Source organism: Ambystoma mexicanum, assembly GCF_040938575.1.
Source record: "Ambystoma mexicanum isolate Mex_15411 chromosome 12 unlocalized genomic scaffold, UKY_AmexF1_1 Mex_chr12_unloc.1, whole genome shotgun sequence".
NCBI classification, from domain to species: domain Eukaryota; kingdom Metazoa; phylum Chordata; class Amphibia; order Caudata; family Ambystomatidae; genus Ambystoma; species Ambystoma mexicanum.
In genome coordinates, this window is record NW_027182322.1 from 3,385,887 (window position 1) to 3,406,834 (window position 20,948).

The 20,948-nt window shown below is 46.5% G+C and overlaps 6 non-coding genes across 6 annotated transcripts; all 6 read left to right on the top strand.

Moving 5' to 3' along the window:
• Window positions 1-364: 364 nt before the first annotated feature.
• TRNAH-GUG (transfer RNA histidin (anticodon GUG)) lies at window positions 365-436 on the top strand. Its single transcript has one exon. It is a non-coding gene; the product is annotated as a tRNA-His (tRNA).
• Window positions 437-5,303: 4,867 nt separating this feature from the next.
• On the top strand, window positions 5,304-5,375 carry TRNAH-GUG (transfer RNA histidin (anticodon GUG)). Its single transcript has one exon. It is a non-coding gene; the product is annotated as a tRNA-His (tRNA).
• A 2,398-nt stretch (window positions 5,376-7,773) lies between these two features.
• Window positions 7,774-7,845, top strand: TRNAH-GUG (transfer RNA histidin (anticodon GUG)). The gene has a single exon. It is a non-coding gene; the product is annotated as a tRNA-His (tRNA).
• A 2,636-nt stretch (window positions 7,846-10,481) lies between these two features.
• Window positions 10,482-10,553, top strand: TRNAH-GUG (transfer RNA histidin (anticodon GUG)). Its single transcript has one exon. It is a non-coding gene; the product is annotated as a tRNA-His (tRNA).
• A 7,576-nt stretch (window positions 10,554-18,129) lies between these two features.
• On the top strand, window positions 18,130-18,201 carry TRNAH-GUG (transfer RNA histidin (anticodon GUG)). The gene has a single exon. It is a non-coding gene; the product is annotated as a tRNA-His (tRNA).
• A 2,397-nt stretch (window positions 18,202-20,598) lies between these two features.
• TRNAH-GUG (transfer RNA histidin (anticodon GUG)) lies at window positions 20,599-20,670 on the top strand. Its single transcript has one exon. It is a non-coding gene; the product is annotated as a tRNA-His (tRNA).
• Window positions 20,671-20,948: the final 278 nt, after the last annotated feature.

Sequence of the window (20,948 nt, forward strand, 5' to 3'; positions counted from 1 at the left end):
ATAGGGAGAAAACTCTGAAATGGAAGGGGACAGGGTCAATAACAGCTGTAAACTCTCACAAGACCATCACTGCTCTCACACTTTCCTGCTCTCAGGCTGGCGGGCCATTATCGGCCCTGGCTGCCGCACCATTGCCAGGTTTGTGTAACTATATTATTTCTAATTGGCTCCACTTTGATGACTTTCATTTGGATTCTGACTTGATTATTGAGATCTTAAATAAGTGACTGGGGATCAGGTGTCCACTTATTCTCATGGATAACATCACAACCAACCTTTAATTCAAACATGAGTCATGACATCACAGATGGAGTACAGCTTATGATAGAGGTGGAACGTCACATTGTAGCAGCCCAAGTAGCTCGCCGTGATCGTATAGTGGTTAGTACTCTGCGTTGTGGCCGCAGCAACCTTGGTTCGAATCCGAGTCACGGCATTGCGGTGAGGCAATGTCACGGCAGTTGGGCAGATATTTTAGAATTTCCATTAATACATTGGCAATCTCTGTGGAGGACTGAAACAATTCGATATGTCCTGTTACTGTTATGAACCTTTTGTTTCTTTAATGCTCTTTGCACACTTTTTCATCGGGTGACTGTAATGTATTTCAACCAAATCTAATTAAGAGCGCATTATGTGGTGCCATTTGCAGTACATGAAACATTATAACACTGCCATTTACGTCAATAACCACTAGCTTGATTAAGACATATGTATTGCAGCGACAGTATTTCCCAGTTACAAATGGGAATAAAAACAACATCCGCGAGGGATTGAACCAACGACATTTAACTGATGTTGCCAATGGAGCGCGTTACAGAGAGCGCGAGGTCCCGCCTTTACAGTCACACGCTGATGATAATACAGATGTTTAAATAAACAGGCATATCTGTGGACTTGTGGTCTTTCTACATTGGGACTCATAGTCTAGTCCTAGGCTATTGTAGGCACTGGTGTATCTTTTAGTGGAATGAGAGGCATTCTGTAGTCGCGTGAAAGGACCTTTCAAGTCAATCTGATCTGTATTGTCCTGTGAAAAAAAGCGTTCTTAGACACAGTGAGGAGTTTTTGGGGATAATGGGAAAATCATTTCCAACTAAATGACAGGAATTTCTTAGTCCAATCATGAGGTGTGCTAGGCTTTTTTATACTGTGGCGGAAAGAGAGAGAGTATAACACTCATTATAAATAAAGGGCCAAGGAAGTGACAGTTTATGGAAGGAGCAATTTGCACATAGTTTTAGAATGTGGTCAGGAGGAGGACAATGTGCTTACACATATGAAACATTAGAAGGTAGACATTATGGAAGCACAAATATTTCTTTATTTTTATTGTATTTGGGAAGAGGGGGTTAATATAGCACGTCCAATGTGGAAAAGTGCTTTCCATAGCACCTTGCAGGGGGGCGACATCTAGAGCTGTGCAGTAGCCACCCATGCCCCAGACGTCAAAGAGAACAAGAAGTTACACATGTTGGAAGTGAGGGTGAGACATTGAGGAGATATGATCCCCGAATGAAGCCGAGAGAAGGAGGAGGCGTGAACGTGCATCCATGTATGCAGGCGAGAAGGGAAGGAGCATTGGTCATGCATCCCTGCATGAGGGTGAGACAGGGAGGAGATATGATCCCCGTATGAAGCCGAGAGAAGGAGGAGGCGTGAACGTGCATCCATGTATGCGGGCGAGACAGGAAGGAGCATTGGTCATGCATCCCTGCATGAGGGTGAGACAGGGAGGAGATATGATCCCCGTATGAAGCCGAGAGAAGGAGGAGGCGTGAACGTGCATCCATGTATGCAGGCGAGAAGGGAAGGAGCATTGGTCATGCATCCCTGCATGAGGGTGAGACAGGGAGGAGATATGATCCCCGTATGAAGCCGAGAGAAGGAGGAGGCGTGAACGTGCATCCATGTATGCGGGCGAGACAGGAAGGAGCATTGGTCATGCATCCCTGCATGGGGGTGAGACAGGGAGGAGATATGATCCCCGTATGAAGCCGAGAAAAGGAGGAGGCGTGAACGTGCATCCATGTATGCGGGCGAGACGGGAAGGAGCATTGGTCATGCATCCCTTCCTGAGGGTGAAACAGGGAGGAGATAAAATCCCCGTATGAAGCCGAGAGAACGAGGAGACATGAACGTGCATCCATGTATGCGGGCGAGAAGGGAAGGAGCATTGGTCATGCATCCCTGCATGAGGGTGAGACAGGGAGGAGATAAAATCCCTGTATGAAGCCAAGAGAATGAGGCGGCATGAACATGCATCCTTGTATGCAGGTGTGACATGGAGTCATCATGAACATGCATCCCTTTATAAGGACATAACATGGAGGACGCATGAACATGAATGCCTGAATTTTATGGTGGTGGCCTTCGGGTGATTTGGCACGTGCAATTGGTGAAGAGCACTTCTCCTGCGCAAAAAAATAAATGTACTATTAGCACCCCGGAGGGAGCCTCTGCACTTCTTATAGGGAGAAAACTCTGCAATGAAAGGGGACAGGGTCAATAACAGCTGTAAACTCTCACAAGACCATCACTGCTCTCACACTTTCCTGCTCTCAGGCTGGCGGGCCATTATCGGCCCTGGCTGCCGCACCATTGCCAGGTTTGTGTAACTATATTATTTCTAATTGGCTCCACTTTGATGACTTTCATTTGGATTCTGACTTGATTATTGAGATCTTAAATAAGTGACTGGGGATCAGGTGTCCACTTATTCTCATGGATAACATCACAACCAACCTTTAATTCAAACATGAGTCATGACATCACAGATGGAGTACAGCTTATGACAGAGGTGGGACATCACATTGTGGCAGCCCAAGTAGCTCGCCGTGATCGTATAGTGGTTAGTACTCTGTGTTGTGGCCGCAGCAACCTCCGTTCGAATCCGAGTCACGGCATTGCGGTGAGGCAATGTGACGGCAGTTGGGCAGATATTTTAGAATTTCCATTAATACATTGGCAATCTCTGTGGAGGACTGAAACAATTCGATATGTCCTGTTACTGTTATGAACCTTTTGTTTCTTTAATGCTCTTTGCACACTTTTTCATCGGGTGACTGTAATGTATTTCAACCAAATCTAATTAAGAGCGCATTATGTGGTGACATTTGCAGTACATGAAACATTATAACACTGCCATTTACGTCAATAACCACTAGCTTGATTAAGACATATGTATTGCAGCAACAGTATTTCCCAGTTACAAATGGGAATAAAAACAACATCCGCGAGGGATTGAACCAACGACATTTAACTGATGTTGCCAATGGAGCGCGTTACAGAGAGCGCAAGGTCCCGCCTTTACAGTCACACGCTGATGATAATACAGATGTTTAAATAAACAGGCATATCTGTGGACTTGTGGTCTTTCTACATTGGGACTCATAGTCTAGTCCTAGGCAATTGTAGGCACTGGCGTATCTTTTAGTGGAATGAGAGGCATTCTGTAGTCGCGTGAAAGGACCTTTCAAGTCAATCTGATCTGTATTGTCCTGTGAAAAAAAGCGTTCTTAGACACAGTGAGGAGTTTTTGGGGATAATGGGAAAATCATTTCCAACTAAATGACAGGAATTTCTTAGTCCAATCATGAGGTGTGCTAGGCTTTTTTATACTGTGGCGGAAAGAGAGAGAGTATAACAGTCATTATAAATAAAGGGCCAAGGAAGTGACAGTTTATGGAAGGAACAATTTGCACATAGTTTTAGAATGTGGTCAGGAGGAGGACAATGTGCTTACACATATGAAACATTAGAAGGTAGACATTATGGAAGCACATATATTTCTTTATTTTTATTGTATTTGGGGAGAGGGGGTTAATATAGCACGTCCAATGTGGAAAAGTGCTTTCCATAGCACCTTGCAGGTGGGCGACATCTAGAGCTGTGCAGTAGCCACCCATGCCCCAGACGTCAAAGAGAACAAGAAGTTACACATGTTGGAAGTGAGGGTGAGACATTGAGGAGATATGATCCCCGTATGAAGCCGAGAGAAGGAGGAGGCGTGAACGTGCATCCATGTATGCAGGCGAGAAGGGAAGGAGCATTGGTCATGCATCCCTGCATGAGGGTGAGACAGGGAGGAGATATGATCCCCGTATGAAGCCGAGAGAAGGAGGAGGCGTGAACGTGCATCCATGTATGCGGGCGAGACAGGAAGGAGCATTGGTCATGCATCCCTGCATGAGGGTGAGACAGGGAGGAGATATGATCCCCGTATGAAGCCGAGAGAAGGAGGAGGCGTGAACGTGCATCCATGTATGCAGGCGAGAAGGGAAGGAGCATTGGTCATGCATCCCTGCATGAGGGTGAGACAGGGAGGAGATATGATCCCCGTATGAAGCCGAGAGAAGGAGGAGGCGTGAACGTGCATCCATGTATGCGGGCGAGACAGGAAGGAGCATTGGTCATGCATCCCTGCATGAGGGTGAGACAGGGAGGAGATATGATCCCCGTATGAAGCCGAGAGAAGGAGGAGGCGTGAACGTGCATCCATGTATGCGGGCGAGACGGGAAGGAGCATTGGTCATGCATCCCTTCCTGAGGGTGAGACAGGGAGGAGATAAAATCCCCGTATGAAGCCAAGAGAATGAGGAGACATGAACGTGCATCCATGTATGCGGGCGAGAAGGGAAGGAGCATTGGTCATGCATCCCTGCATGAGGGTGAGACAGGGAGGAGATAAAATCCCTGTATGAAGCCAAGAAAACGAGGCGGCATGAACATGCATCCTTGTATGCAGGTGTGACATGGAGTCATCATGAACATGCATCCCTTTATAAGGACATAACATGGAGGACGCATGAACATGAATGCCTGAATTTTATGGTGGTGGCCTTTGGGTGATTTGGCACGTGCAATTGTGAAGAGCACTTCTCCTGCGCAAAAAAATAAATGTACTATTAGCACCCCGGAGGGAGCCTCTGCACTTCTTATAGGGAGAAAACTCTGCAATGAAAGGGGACAGGGTCAATAACAGCTGTAAACTCTCACAAGACCATCACTGCTCTCACACTTTCCTGCTCTCAGGCTGGCGGGCCATTATCGGCCCTGGCTGCCGCACCATTGCCAGGTTTGTGTAACTATATTATTTCTAATTGGCTCCACTTTGATGACTTTCATTTGGATTCTGACTTGATTATTGAGATCTTAAATAAGTGACTGGGGATCAGGTGTCCTCTTATTCTCATGGATAACATCACAACCAACCTTTAATTCAAACATGAGTCATGACATCACAGATGGAGTACAGCTTATGACAGAGGTGGGACATCACATTGTAGTAGCCCAAGTAGCTCGCCGTGATCGTATAGTGGTTAGTACTCTGCGTTGTGGCCGCAGCAACCTCGGTTCGAATCCGAGTCACGGCATTGCGGTGAGGCAATGTGACGGCAGTTGGGCAGATATTTTAGAATTTCCATTAATACATTGGCAATCTCTGTGGAGGACTGAAACAATTCGATATGTCCTGTTACTGTTATGAACCTTTTGTTTCTTTAATGCTCTTTGCACACTTTTTCATCGGGTGACTGTAATGTATTTCAACCAAATCTAATTAAGAGCGCATTATGTGGTGACATTTGCAGTACATGAAACATTATAACACTGCCATTTACGTCAATAACCACTAGCTTGATTAAGACATATGTATTGCAGCAACAGTATTTCCCAGTTACAAATGGGAATAAAAACAACATCCGCGAGGGATTGAACCAACGACATTTAACTGATGTTGCCAATGGAGCGCGTTACAGAGAGCGCGAGGTCCCGCCTTTACAGTCACATGCTGATGATAATACAGATGTTTAAATAAACAGGCATATCTGTGGACTTGTGGTCTTTCTACATTGGGACTCATAGTCTAGTCCTAGGCTATTGTAGGCACTGGCGTATCTTTTAGTGGAATGAGAGGCATTCTGTAGTCGCGTGAAAGGACCTTTCAAGTCAATCTGATCTGTATTGTCCTGTGAAAAAAAGCGTTCTTAGACACAGTGAGGAGTTTTTGGGGATAATGGGAAAATCATTTCCAACTAAATGACAGGAATTTCTTAGTCCAATCATGAGGTGTGCTAGGCTTTTTTATACTGTGGCGGAAAGAGAGAGAGTATAACAGTCATTATAAATAAAGGGCCAAGGAAGTGACAGTTTATGGAAGGAACAATTTGCACATAGTTTTAGAATGTGGTCAGGAGGAGGACAATGTGCTTACACATATGAAACATTAGAAGGTAGACATTATGGAAGCACATATATTTCTTTATTTTTATTGTATTTGGGGAGAGGGGGTTAATATAGCACGTCCAATGTGGAAAAGTGCTTTCCATAGCACCTTGCAGGTGGGCGACATCTAGAGCTGTGCAGTAGCCACCCATGCCCCAGACGTCAAAGAGAACAAGAAGTTACACATGTTGGAAGTGAGGGTGAGACATTGAGGAGATATGATCCCCGTATGAAGCCGAGAGAAGGAGGAGGCGTGAACGTGCATCCATGTATGCAGGCGAGAAGGGAAGGAGCATTGGTCATGCATCCCTGCATGAGGGTGAGACAGGGAGGAGATATGATCCCCGTATGAAGCCGAGAGAAGGAGGAGGCGTGAACGTGCATCCATGTATGCGGGCGAGACAGGAAGGAGCATTGGTCATGCATCCCTGCATGAGGGTGAGACAGGGAGGAGATATGATCCCCGTATGAAGCCGTGAGAAGGAGGAGGCGTGAAGGTGCATCCATGTATGCGGGCGAGACAGGAAGGAGCATTGGTCATGCATCCCTGCATGAGGGTGAGACAGGGAGGAGATATGATCCCCGTATGAAGCCGAGAGAAGGAGGAGGCGTGAACGTGCATCCATGTATGCGGGCGAGACAGGAAGGAGCATTGGTCATGCATCCCTGCATGAGGGTGAGACAGGGAGGAGATATGATCCCCGTATGAAGCCGAGAGAAGGAGGAGGCGTGAACGGGCATCCATGTATGCGGGCGAGACGGGAAGGAGCATTGGTCATGCATCCCTTCCTGAGGGTGAGACAGGGAGGAGATAAAATCCCTGTATGAAGCCGAGAGAACGAGGAGACATGAACGTGCATCCATGTATGCGGGCGAGAAGGGAAGGAGCATTGGTCATGCATCCCTGCATGAGGGTGAGACAGGGAGGAGATAAAATCCCTGTATGAAGCCAAGAGAACGAGGCGGCATGAACATGCATCCTTGTATGCAGGTGTGACATGGAGTCATCATGAACATGCATCCCTTTATAAGGACATAACATGGAGGACGCATGAACATGAATGCCTGAATTTTTTGGTGGTGGCCTTCGGGTGATTTGGCACGTGCAATTGGTGAAGAGCACTTCTCCTGCGCAAAAAAATAAATGTACTATTAGCACCCCGGAGGGAGCCTCTGCACTTCTTATAGGGAGAAAACTCTGCAATGGAAGGGGACAGGGTCAATAACAGCTGTAAACTCTCACAAGACCATCACTGCTCTCACACTTTCCTGCTCTCAGGCTGGCGGGCCATTATCGGCCTTGGCTGCCGCACCATTGCCAGGTTTGTGTAACTATATTATTTCTAATTGGCTCCACTTTGATGACTTTCATTTGGATTCTGACTTGATTATTGAGATCTTAAATAAGTGACTGGGGATCAGGTGTCCACTTATTCTCATGGATAACATCACAACCAACCTTTAATTCAAACATGAGTCATGACATCACAGATGGAGTACAGATTATGATAGAGGTGGAACGTCACATTGTAGCAGCCCAAGTAGCTCGCCGTGATCGTATAGTGGTTAGTACTCTGCGTTGTGGCCGCAGCAACCTCGGTTCGATTCCGAGTCACGGCATTGCGGTGAGGCAATGTCACAGCAGTTGGGCAGATATTTTAGAATTTCCATTAATACATTGGCAATCTCTGTGGAGGACTGAAACAATTCGATATGTCCTGTTACTGTTATGAACCTTTTGTTTCTTTAATGCTCTTTGCACACTTTTTCATCGGGTGACTGTAATGTATTTCAACCAAATCTAATTAAGAGCGCATTATGTGGTGACATTTGCAGTACATGAAACATTATAACACTGCCATTTACGTCAATAACCACTAGCTTGATTAAGACATATGTATTGCAGCGACAGTATTTCCCAGTTACAAATGGGAATAAAAACAACATCCGCGAGGGATTGAACCAACGACATTTAACTGATGTTGCCAATGGAGCGCGTTACAGAGAGCGCGAGGTCCCGCCTTTACAGTCACACGCTGATGATAATACAGATGTTTAAATAAACAGGCATATCTGTGGACTTGTGGTCTTTCTACATTGGGACTCATAGTCTAGTCCTAGGCTATTGTAGGCACTGGCGTATCTTTTAGTGGAATGAGAGGCATTCTGTAGTCGCGTGAAAGGACCTTTCAAGTCAATCTGATCTGAATTGTCCTGTGAAAAAAAGCGTTCTTAGACACAGTGAGGAGTTTTTGGGGATAATGGGAAAATCATTTCCAACTAAATGACAGGAATTTCTTAGTCCAATCATGAGGTGTGCTAGACTTTTTTATACTGTGGCGGAAAGAGAGACAGTATAACAGTCATTATAAATAAAGGGCCAAGGAAGTGACAGTTTATGGAAGGAACAATTTGCACAAAGTTTTAGAATGTGGTCAGGAGGAGGACAATGTGCTTACACATATGAAACATTAGAAGGTAGACATTATGGAAGCACATATATTTCTTTATTTTTATTGTATTTGGGGAGAGGGGGTTAATATAGCACTTCCAATGTGGAAAAGTGCTTTCCATAGCACCTTGCAGGTGGGCGACATCTAGAGCTGTGCAGTAGCCACCCATGCCCCAGACGTCAAAGAGAACAAGAAGTTACACATGTTGGAAGTGAGGGTGAGACATTGAGGAGATATGATCCCCGTATGAAGCCGAGAGAAGGAGGAGGCGTGAACGTGCATCCATGTATGCAGGCGAGAAGGGAAGGAGCATTGGTCATGCATCCCTGCATGAGGGTGAGACAGGGAGGAGATATGATCCCCGTATGAAGCCGAGAGAAGGAGGAGGCGTGAACGTGCATCCATGTATGCGGGCGAGACAGGAAGGAGCATTGGTCATGCATCCCTGCATGAGGGTGAGACAGGGAGGAGATATGATCCCCGTATGAAGCCGAGAGAAGGAGGAGGCGTGAACGTGCATCCATGTATGCAGGCGAGAAGGGAAGGAGCATTGGTCATGCATCCCTGCATAAGGGTGAGACAGGGAGGAGATATGATCCCCGTATGAAGCCGAGAGAAGGAGGAGGCGTGAACGTGCATCCATGTATGCGGGCGAGACAGGAAGGAGCATTGGTCATGCATCCCTGCATGAGGGTGGGACAGGGAGGAGATATGATCCCCGTATGAAGCCGAGAGAAGGAGGAGGCGTGAACGTGCATCCATGTATGCGGGCGAGAAGGGAAGGAGCATTGGTCATGCATCCCTGCATGAGGGTGAGACAGGGAGGAGATATGATCCCTGTATGAAGCCGAGAGAAGGAGGAGGCGTGAACGTGCATCCATGTATGCGGGCGAGACAGGAAGGAGCATTGGTCATGCATCCCTGCATGAGGGTGAGACAGGGAGGAGATATGATCCCCGTATGAAGCCGAGAGAAGGAGGAGGCGTGAACGTGCATCCATGTATGCAGGCGAGACGGGAAGGAGCATTGGTCATGCATCCCTTCCTGAGGGTGAGACAGGGAGGAGATAAAATCCCCGTATGAAGCCGAGAGAACGAGGAGACATGAACGTGCATCCATGTATGCGGGCGAGAAGGGAAGGAGCATTGGTCATGCATCCCTGCATGAGGGTGAGACAGGGAGGAGATAAATTCCCTGTATGAAGCCAAGAGAACGAGGCGGCATGAACATGCATCCTTGTATGCAGGTGTGACATGGAGTCATCATGAACATGCATCCCTTTATAAGGACATAACATGGAGGACGCATGCACATGAATGCCTGAATTTTATGGTGGTGGCCTTCGGGTGATTTGGCACGTGCAATTGGTGAAGAGCACTTCTCCTGCGCAAAAAAATAAATGTACTATTAGCACCCCTGAGGGAGCCTCTGTACTTCCTATAGGGAGAAAACTCTGCAATGGAAGGGGACAGGGTCAATAACAGCTGTAAACTCTCACAAGACCATCACTGCTCTCACACTTTCCTGCTCTCAGGCTGGCGGGCCATTATCGGCCCTGGCTGCCACACCATTGCCAGGTTTGTGTAACTATATTATTTCTAATTGGCTCCACTTTGATGACTTTCATTTGGATTCTGACTTGATTATTGAGATCTTAAATAAGTGACTGGGGATCAGGTGTCCACTTATTCTCATGGATAACATCACAACCAACCTTTAATTCAAACATGAGTCATGACATCACAGATGGAGTACAGCTTATGACAGAGGTGGAACGTCACATCGTAGTAGCCCAAGTAGCTTGCCGTGATTGTATAGTGGTTAGTACTCTGCGTTGTGGCCGCAGCAACCTCGGTTCGAATCCGAGTCACGGCATTCCGGTGAGGCAATGTCACGGCAGTTGGGCAGATATTTTAGAATTTCCATTAATACATTGGCAATCTCTGTGGAGGACTGAAACAATTCGATATGTCCTGTTACTGTTATGAACCTTTTGTTTCTTTAATGCTCTTTGCACACTTTTTCATCGGGTGACTGTAATGTATTTCAACCAAATCTAATTAAGAGCGCATTATGTGGTGACATTTGCATTACATGAAACATTATAACACTGCCATTTACGTCAATAACCACTAGCTTGATTAAGACATATGTATTGCAGCGACAGTATTTCCCAGTTACAAATGGGAATAAAAACAACATCCGCGAGGGATTGAACCAACGACATTTAACTGATGTTGCCAATGGAGCGCGTTACAGAGAGCGCGAGGTCCCGCCTTTACAGTCACACGCTGATGATAATACAGATGTTTAAATAAACAGGCATATCTGTGGACTTGTGGTCTTTCTACATTGGGACTCATAGTCTAGTCCTAGGCTATTGTAGGCACTGGCGTATCTTTTAGTGGAATGAGAGGCATTCTGTAGTCGCGTCAAAGGACCTTTCAAGTCAATCTGATCTGTATTGTCCTGTGAAAAAAAGCGTTCTTAGACACAGTGAGGAGTTTTTGGGGATAATGGGAAAATCATTTCCAACTAAATGACAGGAATTTCTTAGTCCAATCATGAGGTGTGCTAGGCTTTTTTATACTGTGGCGGAAAGAGAGAGAGTATAACAGTCATTATAAATAAAGGGCCAAGGAAGTGACAGTTTATGGAAGGAACAATTTGCACATAGTTTTAGAATGTGGTCAGGAGGAGGACAATGTGCTTACACATATGAAACATTAGAAGGTAGACATTATGGAAGCACATATATTTCTTTATTTTTATTGTATTTGGGGAGAGGGGGTTAATATAGCACGTCCAATGTGCAAAAGTGCTTTCCATAGCACCTTGCAGGTGGGCGACATCTAGAGCTGTGCAGTAGCCACCTATGCCCCAGACGTGAAAGAGAACAAGAAGTTACACATGTTGGAAGTGAGGGTGAGACATTGAGGAGATATGATCCCCGTATGAAGCCGAGAGAAGGAGGAGGCGTGAACGTGCATCCATGTATGCAGGCGAGAAGGGAAGGAGCATTGGTCATGCATCCCTGCATGAGGGTGAGACAGGGAGGAGATATCATCCCCGTATGAAGCCGAGAGAAGGAGGAGGCGTGAACGTGCATCCATGTATGCGGGCGAGACAGGAAGGAGCATTGGTCATGCATCCCTGCATGAGGGTGAGACAGGGAGGAGATATGATCCCCGTATGAAGCCGTGAGAAGGAGGAGGCGTGAAGGTGCATCCATGTATGCAGGCGAGAAGGGAAGGAGCATTGGTCATGCATCCCTGCATGAGGGTGAGACAGGGAGGAGATATGATCCCCGTATGAAGCCGAGAGAAGGAGGAGGCGTGAACGTGCATCCATGTATGCGGGCAAGACAGGAAGGAGCATTGGTCATGCATTCCTGCATGAGGGTGAGACAGGGAGGAGATATGATCCCCGTATGAAGCCGAGAGAAGGAGGAGGCGTGAACGTGCATCCATGTATGCGGGCGAGACGGGAAGGAGCATTGGTCATGCATCCCTTCCTGAGGGTGAGACAAGGAGGAGATAAAATCCCTGTATGAAGCCGAGAGAACGAGGAGACATGAACGTGCATCCATGTATGCGGGCGAGAAGGGAAGGAGCATTGGTCATGCATCCCTGCATGAGGGTGAGACAGGGAGGAGATAAAATCCCTGTATGAAGCCAAGAGAACGAGGCGGCATGAACATGCATCCTTGTATGCAGGTGTGACATGGAGTCATCATGAACATGCATCCCTTTATAAGGACATAACATGGAGGACGCATGAACATGAATGCCTGAATTTTTTGGTGGTGGCCTTCGGGTGATTTGGCACGTGCAATTGGTGAAGAGCACTTCTCCTGCGCAAAAAAATAAATGTACTATTAGCACCCCGGAGGGAGCCTCTGCACTTCTTATAGGGAGAAAACTCTGCAATGGAAGGGGACAGGGTCAATAACAGCTGTAAACTCTCACAAGACCATCACTGCTCTCACACTTTCCTGCTCTCAGGCTGGCGGGCCATTATCGGCCTTGGCTGCCGCACCATTGCCAGGTTTGTGTAACTATATTATTTCTAATTGGCTCCACTTTGATGACTTTCATTTGGATTCTGACTTGATTATTGAGATCTTAAATAAGTGACTGGGGATCAGGTGTCCACTTATTCTCATGGATAACATCACAACCAACCTTTAATTCAAACATGAGCCATGACATCACAGATGGAGTACAGCTTATGATAGAGGTGGAACGTCACATTGTAGCAGCCCAAGTAGCTCGCCGTGATCCTATAGTGGTTAGTACTCTGCGTTGTGGCCGCAGCAACCTCGGTTCGATTCCGAGTCACGGCATTGCGGTGAGGCAATGTCACAGCAGTTGGGCAGATATTTTAGAATTTCCATTAATACATTGGCAATCTCTGTGGAGGACTGAAACAATTCGATATGTCCTGTTACTGTTATGAACCTTTTGTTTCTTTAATGCTCTTTGCACACTTTTTCATCGGGTGACTGTAATGTATTTCAACCAAATCTAATTAAGAGCGCATTATGTGGTGACATTTGCAGTACATGAAACATTATAACACTGCCATTTACGTCAATAACCACTAGCTTGATTAAGACAAATGTATTGCAGCGACAGTATTTCCCAGTTACAAATGGGAATAAAAACAACATCCGCGAGGGATTGAACCAACGACATTTAACTGATGTTGCCAATGGAGCGCGTTACAGAGAGCGCGAGGTCCCGCCTTTACAGTCACACGCTGATGATAATACAGATGTTTAAATAAACAGGCATATCTGTGGACTTGTGGTCTTTCTACATTGGGACTCATAGTCTAGTCCTAGGCTATTGTAGGCACTGGCGTATCTTTTAGTGGAATGAGAGGCATTCTGTAGTCGCGTTAAAGGACCTTTCAAGTCAATCTGATCTGTATTGTCCTGTGAAAAAAAGCGTTCTTAGACACAGTGAGGAGTTTTTGGGGATAATGGGAAAATCATTTCCAACTAAATGACAGGAATTTCTTAGTCCAATCATGAGGTGTGCTAGGCTTTTTTATACTGTGGCGGAAAGAGAGAGAGTATAACAGTCATTATAAATAAAGGGCCAAGGAAGTGACAGTTTATGGAAGGAACAATTTGCACATAGTTTTAGAATGTGGTCAGGAGGAGGACAATGTGCTTACACATATGAAACATTAGAAGGTAGACATTATGGAAGCACATATATTTCTTTATTTTTATTGTATTTGGGGAGAGGGGGTTAATATAGCACGTCCAATGTGCAAAAGTGCTTTCCATAGCACCTTGCAGGTGGGCGACATCTAGAGCTGTGCAGTAGCCACCTATGCCCCAGACGTGAAAGAGAACAAGAAGTTACACATGTTGGAAGTGAGGGTGAGACATTGAGGAGATATGATCCCCGTATGAAGCCGAGAGAAGGAGGAGGCGTGAACGTGCATCCATGTATGCAGGCGAGAAGGGAAGGAGCATTGGTCATGCATCCCTGCATGAGGGTGAGACAGGGAGGAGATATCATCCCCGTATGAAGCCGAGAGAAGGAGGAGGCGTGAACGTGCATCCATGTATGCGGGCGAGACAGGAAGGAGCATTGGTCATGCATCCCTGCATGAGGGTGAGACAGGGAGGAGATATGATCCCCGTATGAAGCCGTGAGAAGGAGGAGGCGTGAAGGTGCATCCATGTATGCAGGCGAGAAGGGAAGGAGCATTGGTCATGCATCCCTGCATGAGGGTGAGACAGGGAGGAGATATGATCCCCGTATGAAGCCGAGAGAAGGAGGAGGCGTGAACGTGCATCCATGTATGCGGGCAAGACAGGAAGGAGCATTGGTCATGCATTCCTGCATGAGGGTGAGACAGGGAGGAGATATGATCCCCGTATGAAGCCGAGAGAAGGAGGAGGCGTGAACGTGCATCCATGTATGCGGGCGAGACGGGAAGGAGCATTGGTCATGCATCCCTTCCTGAGGGTGAGACAAGGAGGAGATAAAATCCCTGTATGAAGCCGAGAGAACGAGGAGACATGAACGTGCATCCATGTATGCGGGCGAGAAGGGAAGGAGCATTGGTCATGCATCCCTGCATGAGGGTGAGACAGGGAGGAGATAAAATCCCTGTATGAAGCCAAGAGAACGAGGCGGCATGAACATGCATCCTTGTATGCAGGTGTGACATGGAGTCATCATGAACATGCATCCATTTATAAGGACATAACATGGAGGACGCATGAACATGAATGCCTGAATTTTTTGGTGGTGGCCTTCGGGTGATTTGGCACGTGCAATTGGTGAAGAGCACTTCTCCTGCGCAAAAAAATAAATGTACTATTAGCACCCCGGAGGGAGCCTCTGCACTTCTTATAGGGAGAAAACTCTGCAATGGAAGGGGACAGGGTCAATAACAGCTGTAAACTCTCACAAGACCATCACTGCTCTCACACTTTCCTGCTCTCAGGCTGGCGGGCCATTATCGGCCTTGGCTGCCGCACCATTGCCAGGTTTGTGTAACTATATTATTTCTAATTGGCTCCACTTTGATGACTTTCATTTGGATTCTGACTTGATTATTGAGATCTTAAATAAGTGACTGGGGATCAGGTGTCCACTTATTCTCATGGATAACATCACAACCAACCTTTAATTCAAACATGAGCCATGACATCACAGATGGAGTACAGCTTATGATAGAGGTGGAACGTCACATTGTAGCAGCCCAAGTAGCTCGCCGTGATCCTATAGTGGTTAGTACTCTGCGTTGTGGCCGCAGCAACCTCGGTTCGATTCCGAGTCACGGCATTGCGGTGAGGCAATGTCACAGCAGTTGGGCAGATATTTTAGAATTTCCATTAATACATTGGCAATCTCTGTGGAGGACTGAAACAATTCGATATGTCCTGTTACTGTTATGAACCTTTTGTTTCTTTAATGCTCTTTGCACACTTTTTCATCGGGTGACTGTAATGTATTTCAACCAAATCTAATTAAGAGCGCATTATGTGGTGACATTTGCAGTACATGAAACATTATAACACTGCCATTTACGTCAATAACCACTAGCTTGATTAAGACAAATGTATTGCAGCGACAGTATTTCCCAGTTACAAATGGGAATAAAAACAACATCCGCGAGGGATTGAACCAACGACATTTAACTGATGTTGCCAATGGAGCGCGTTACAGAGAGCGCGAGGTCCCGCCTTTACAGTCACACGCTGATGATAATACAGATGTTTAAATAAACAGGCATATCTGTGGACTTGTGGTCTTTCTACATTGGGACTCATAGTCTAGTCCTAGGCTATTGTAGGCACTGGCGTATCTTTTAGTGGAATGAGAGGCATTCTGTAGTCGCGTGAAAGGACCTTTCAAGTCAATCTGATCTGTATTGTCCTGTGAAAAAAAGCGTTCTTAGACACAGTGAGGAGTTTTTGGGGATAATGGGAAAATCATTTCCAACTAAATGACAGGAATTTCTTAGTCCAATCATGAGGTGTGCTAGGCTTTTTTATACTGTGGCGGAAAGAGAGACAGTATAACAGTCATTATAAATAAAGGGCCAAGGAAGTGACAGTTTATGGAAGGAACAATTTGCACATAGTTTTAGAATGTGGTCAGGAGGAGGACAATGTGCTTACACATATGAAACATTAGAAGGTAGACATTATGGAAGCACATATATTTCTTTATTTTTATTGTATTTGGGGAGAGGGGGTTAATATAGCACGTCCAATGTGGAAAAGTGCTTTCCATAGCACCTTGCAGGTGGGCGACATCTAGAGCTGTGCAGTAGCCACCCATGCCCCAGACGTCAAAGAGAACAAGAAGTTACACATGTTGGAAGTGAGGGTGAGACATTGAGGAGATATGATCCCCGTATGAAGCCGAGAGAAGGAGGAGGCGTGAACGTGCATCCATGTATGCAGGCGAGAAGGGAAGGAGCATTGGTCATGCATCCCTGCATGAGGGTGAGACAGGGAGGAGATATGATCCCCGTATGAAGCGGAGAGAAGGAGGAGGCGTGAACGGGCATCCATGTATGCGGGCGAGACAGGAAGGAGCATTGGTCATGCATCCCTGCATGAGGGTGAGACAGGGAGGAGATATGATCCCCGTATGAAGCCGAGAGAAGGAGGAGGCGTGAACGTGCATCCATGTATGCAGGCGAGAAGGGAAGGAGCATTGGTCATGCATCCCTGCATAAGGGTGAGACAGGGAGGAGATATGATCCCCGTATGAAGCCGAGAGAAGGAGGAGGCGTGAACGTGCATCCATGTATGCGGGCGAGACAGGAAGGAGCATTGGTCATGCATCCCTGCATGAGGGTGGGACAGGGAGGAGATATGATCCCCGTATGAAGCCGAGAGAAGGAGGAGGCGTGAACGTGCATCCATGTATGCGGGCGAGAAGGGAAGGAGCATTGGTCATGCATCCCTGCATGAGGGTGAGACAGGGAGGAGATATGATCCTTGTATGAAGCCGAGAGAAGGAGGAGGCGTGAACGTGCATCCATGTATGCGGGCGAGACAGGAAGGAGCATTGGTCATGCATCCCTGCATGAGGGTGAGACAGGGAGGAGATATGATCCCCGTATGAAGCCGTGAGAAGGAGGAGGCGTGAACGTGCATCCATGTATGCAGGCGAGACGGGAAGGAGCATTGGTCATGCATCCCTTCCTGAGGGTGAGACAGGGAGGAGATAAAATCCCCGTATGAAGCCGAGAGAACGAGGAGACATGAACGTGCATCCATGTATGCGGGCGAGAAGGGAAGGAGCATTGGTCATGCATCCCTGCATGAGGGTGAGACAGGGAGGAGATAAATTCCCTGTATGAAGCCAAGAGAACGAGGCGGCATGAACATGCATCCTTGTATGCAGGTGTGACATGGAGTCATCATGAACATGCATCCCTTTATAAGGACATAACATGGAGGACGCATGCACATGAATGCCTGAATTTTATGGTGGTGGCCTTCGGGTGATTTGGCACGTGCAATTGGTGAAGAGCACTTCTCCTGCGCAAAAAAATAAATGTACTATTAGCACCCCTGAGGGAGCCTCTGTACTTCCTATAGGGAGAAAACTCTGCAATGGAAGGGGACAGGGTCAATAATAGCTGTAAACTCTCACAAGACCATCACTGCTCTCACACTTTCCTGCTCTCAGGCTGGCGGGCCATTATCGGCCCTGGCTGCCACACTATTGCCAGGTTTGTGTAACTATATTATTTCTAATTGGCTCCACTTTGATGACTTTCATTTGGATTCTGACTTGATTATTGAGATCTTAAATAAGTGACTGGGGATCAGGTGTCCACTTATTCTCATGGATAACATCACAACCAACCTTTAATTCAAACATGAGTCATGACATCACAGATGGAGTACAGCTTATGACAGAGGTGGAACGACACATCGTAGTAGCCCAAGTAGCTCGCTGTGATCGTATAGTGGTTAGTACTCTGCGTTGTGGCCGCAGCAACCTCGGTTCGAATCCGAGTCACGGCATTGCGGTGAGGCAATGTCACGGCAGTTGGGCAGATATTTTAGAATTTCCATTAATACATTGGCAATCTCTGTGGAGGACTGAAACAATTCGATATGTCCTGTTACTGTTATGAACCTTTTGTTTCTTTAATGCTCTTTGCACACTTTTTCATCGGGTGACTGTAATGTATTTCAACCAAATCTAATTAAGAGCGCATTATGTGGTGACATTTGCATTACATGAAACATTATAACACTGCCATTTACGTCAATAACCACTAGCTTGATTAAGACATATGTATTGCAGCGACAGTATTTCCCAGTTACAAATGGGAATAAAAACAACATCCGCGAGGGATTGAACCAACGACATTTAACTGATGTTGCCAATGGAGCGCGTTACAGAGAGCGCGAGGTCCCGCCTTTACAGTCACACGCTGATGATAATACAGATGTTTAAATAAACAGGCATATCTGTGGACTTGTGGTCTTTCTACATTGGGACTCATAGTATAGTCCTAGGCTATTGTAGGCACAGGCGTATCTTTTAGTGGAATGAGAGGCATTCTGTAGTCGCGTGAAAGGACCTTTCAAGTCAATCTGATCTGTATTGTCCTGTGAAAAAAAGCGTTCTTAGACACAGTGAGGAGTTTTTGGGGATAATGGGAAAATCATTTCCAACTAAATGACAGGAATTTCTTAGTCCAATCATGAGGTGTGCTAGGCTTTTTTATACTGTGGCGGAAAGAGAGAGAGTATAACAGTCATTATAAATAAAGGGCCAAGGAAGTGACAGTTTATGGAAGGAACAATTTGCACATAGTTTTAGAATGTGGTCAGGAGGAGGACAATGTGCTTACACATATGAAACATTAGAAGGTAGACATTATGGAAGCACATATATTTCTTTATTTTTATTGTATTTGGGGAGAGGGGGTTAATATAGCACGTCCAATGTGCAAAAGTGCTTTCCATAGCACCTTGCAGGTGGGCGACATCTAGAGCTGTGCAGTAGCCACCTATGCCCCAGACGTGAAAGAGAACAAGAAGTTACACATGTTGGAAGTGAGGGTGAGACATTGAGGAGATATGATCCCCGTATGAAGCCGAGAGAAGGAGGAGGCGTGAACGTGCATCCATGTATGCAGGCGAGAAGGGAAGGAGCATTGGTCATGCATCCCTGCATGAGGGTGAGACAGGGAGGAGATATCATCCCCGTATGAAGCCGAGAGAAGGAGGAGGCGTGAACGTGCATCCATGTATGCGGGCGAGACAGGAAGGAGCATTGGTCATGCATCCCTGCATGAGGGTGAGACAGGGAGGAGATATGATCCCCGTATGAAGCCGTGAGAAGGAGGAGGTGTGAAGGTGCATCCATGTATGCAGGCGAGAAGGGAAGGAGCATTGGTCATGCATCCCTGCATGAGGGTGAGACAGGGAGGAGATATGATCCCCGTATGAAGCCGAGAGAAGGAGGAGGCGTGAACGTGCATCCATGTATGCGGGCGAGACAGGAAGGAGCATTGGTCATGCATCCCTGCATGAGGGTGAGACAGGGAGGAGATATGATCCCCGTATGAAGCCGAGAGAAGGAGGAGGCGTGAACGTGCATCCATGTATGCGGGCGAGACGGGAAGGAGCATTGGTCATGCATCCCTTCCTGAGGGTGAGACAGGGAGGAGATAAAATCCCTGTATGAAGCCGAGAGAACGAGGAGACATGAACGTGCATCCATGTATGCGGGCGAGAAGGGAAGGAGCATTGGTCATGCATCCCTGCATGAGGGTGAGACAGGGAGGAGATAAAATCCCTGTATGAAGCCAAGAGAACGAGGCGGCATGAACATGCATCCTTGTATGCAGGTGTGACATGGGGTCATCATGAACATGCATCCCTTTATAAGGACATAACATGGAGGACGCATGAACATGAATGCCTGAATTTTTTGGTGGTGGCCTTCGGGTGATTTGGCACGTGCAATTGGTGAAGAGCACTTCTCCTGCGCAAAAAATAAATGTACTATTAGCACCCTTGAGGGAGCCTCTGCACTTCTTATAGGGAGAAAACTCTGCAATGGAAGGGGACAGGGTCAATAACAGCTGTAAACTCTCACAAGACCATCACTGCTCTCACACTTTCCTGCTCTCAGGCTGGCGGGCCATTATCGGCCCTGGCTGCCGCACCATTGCCAGGTTTGTGTAACTATATTATTTCTAATTGGCTCCACTTTGATGACTTTAATTTGGATTCTGACTTGATTATTGAGATCTTAAATAAGTGACTGGGGATCAGGTGTCCACTTATTCTCATGGATAACATCACAACCAACCTTTAATTCAAACATGAGCCATGACATCACAGATGGAGTACAGCTTATGATAGAGGTGGAACGTCACATTGTAGCAGCCCAAGTAGCTCGCCGTGATCGTATAGTGGTTAGTACTCTGCGTTGTGGCCGCAGCAACCTCGGTTCGATTCCGAGTCACGGCATTGCGGTGAGGCAATGTCACTGCAGTTGGGCAGATATTTTAGAATTTCCATTAATACATTGGCAATCTCTGTGGAGGACTGAAACAATTCGATATGTCCTGTTACTGTTATGAACCTTTTGTTTCTTTAATGCTCTTTGCACACTTTTTCATCGGGTGACTGTAATGTATTTCAACCAAATCTAATTAAGAGCGCATTATGTGGTGACATTTGCAGTACATGAAACATTATAACACTGCCATTTACGTCAATAACCACTAGCTTGATTAAGACATATG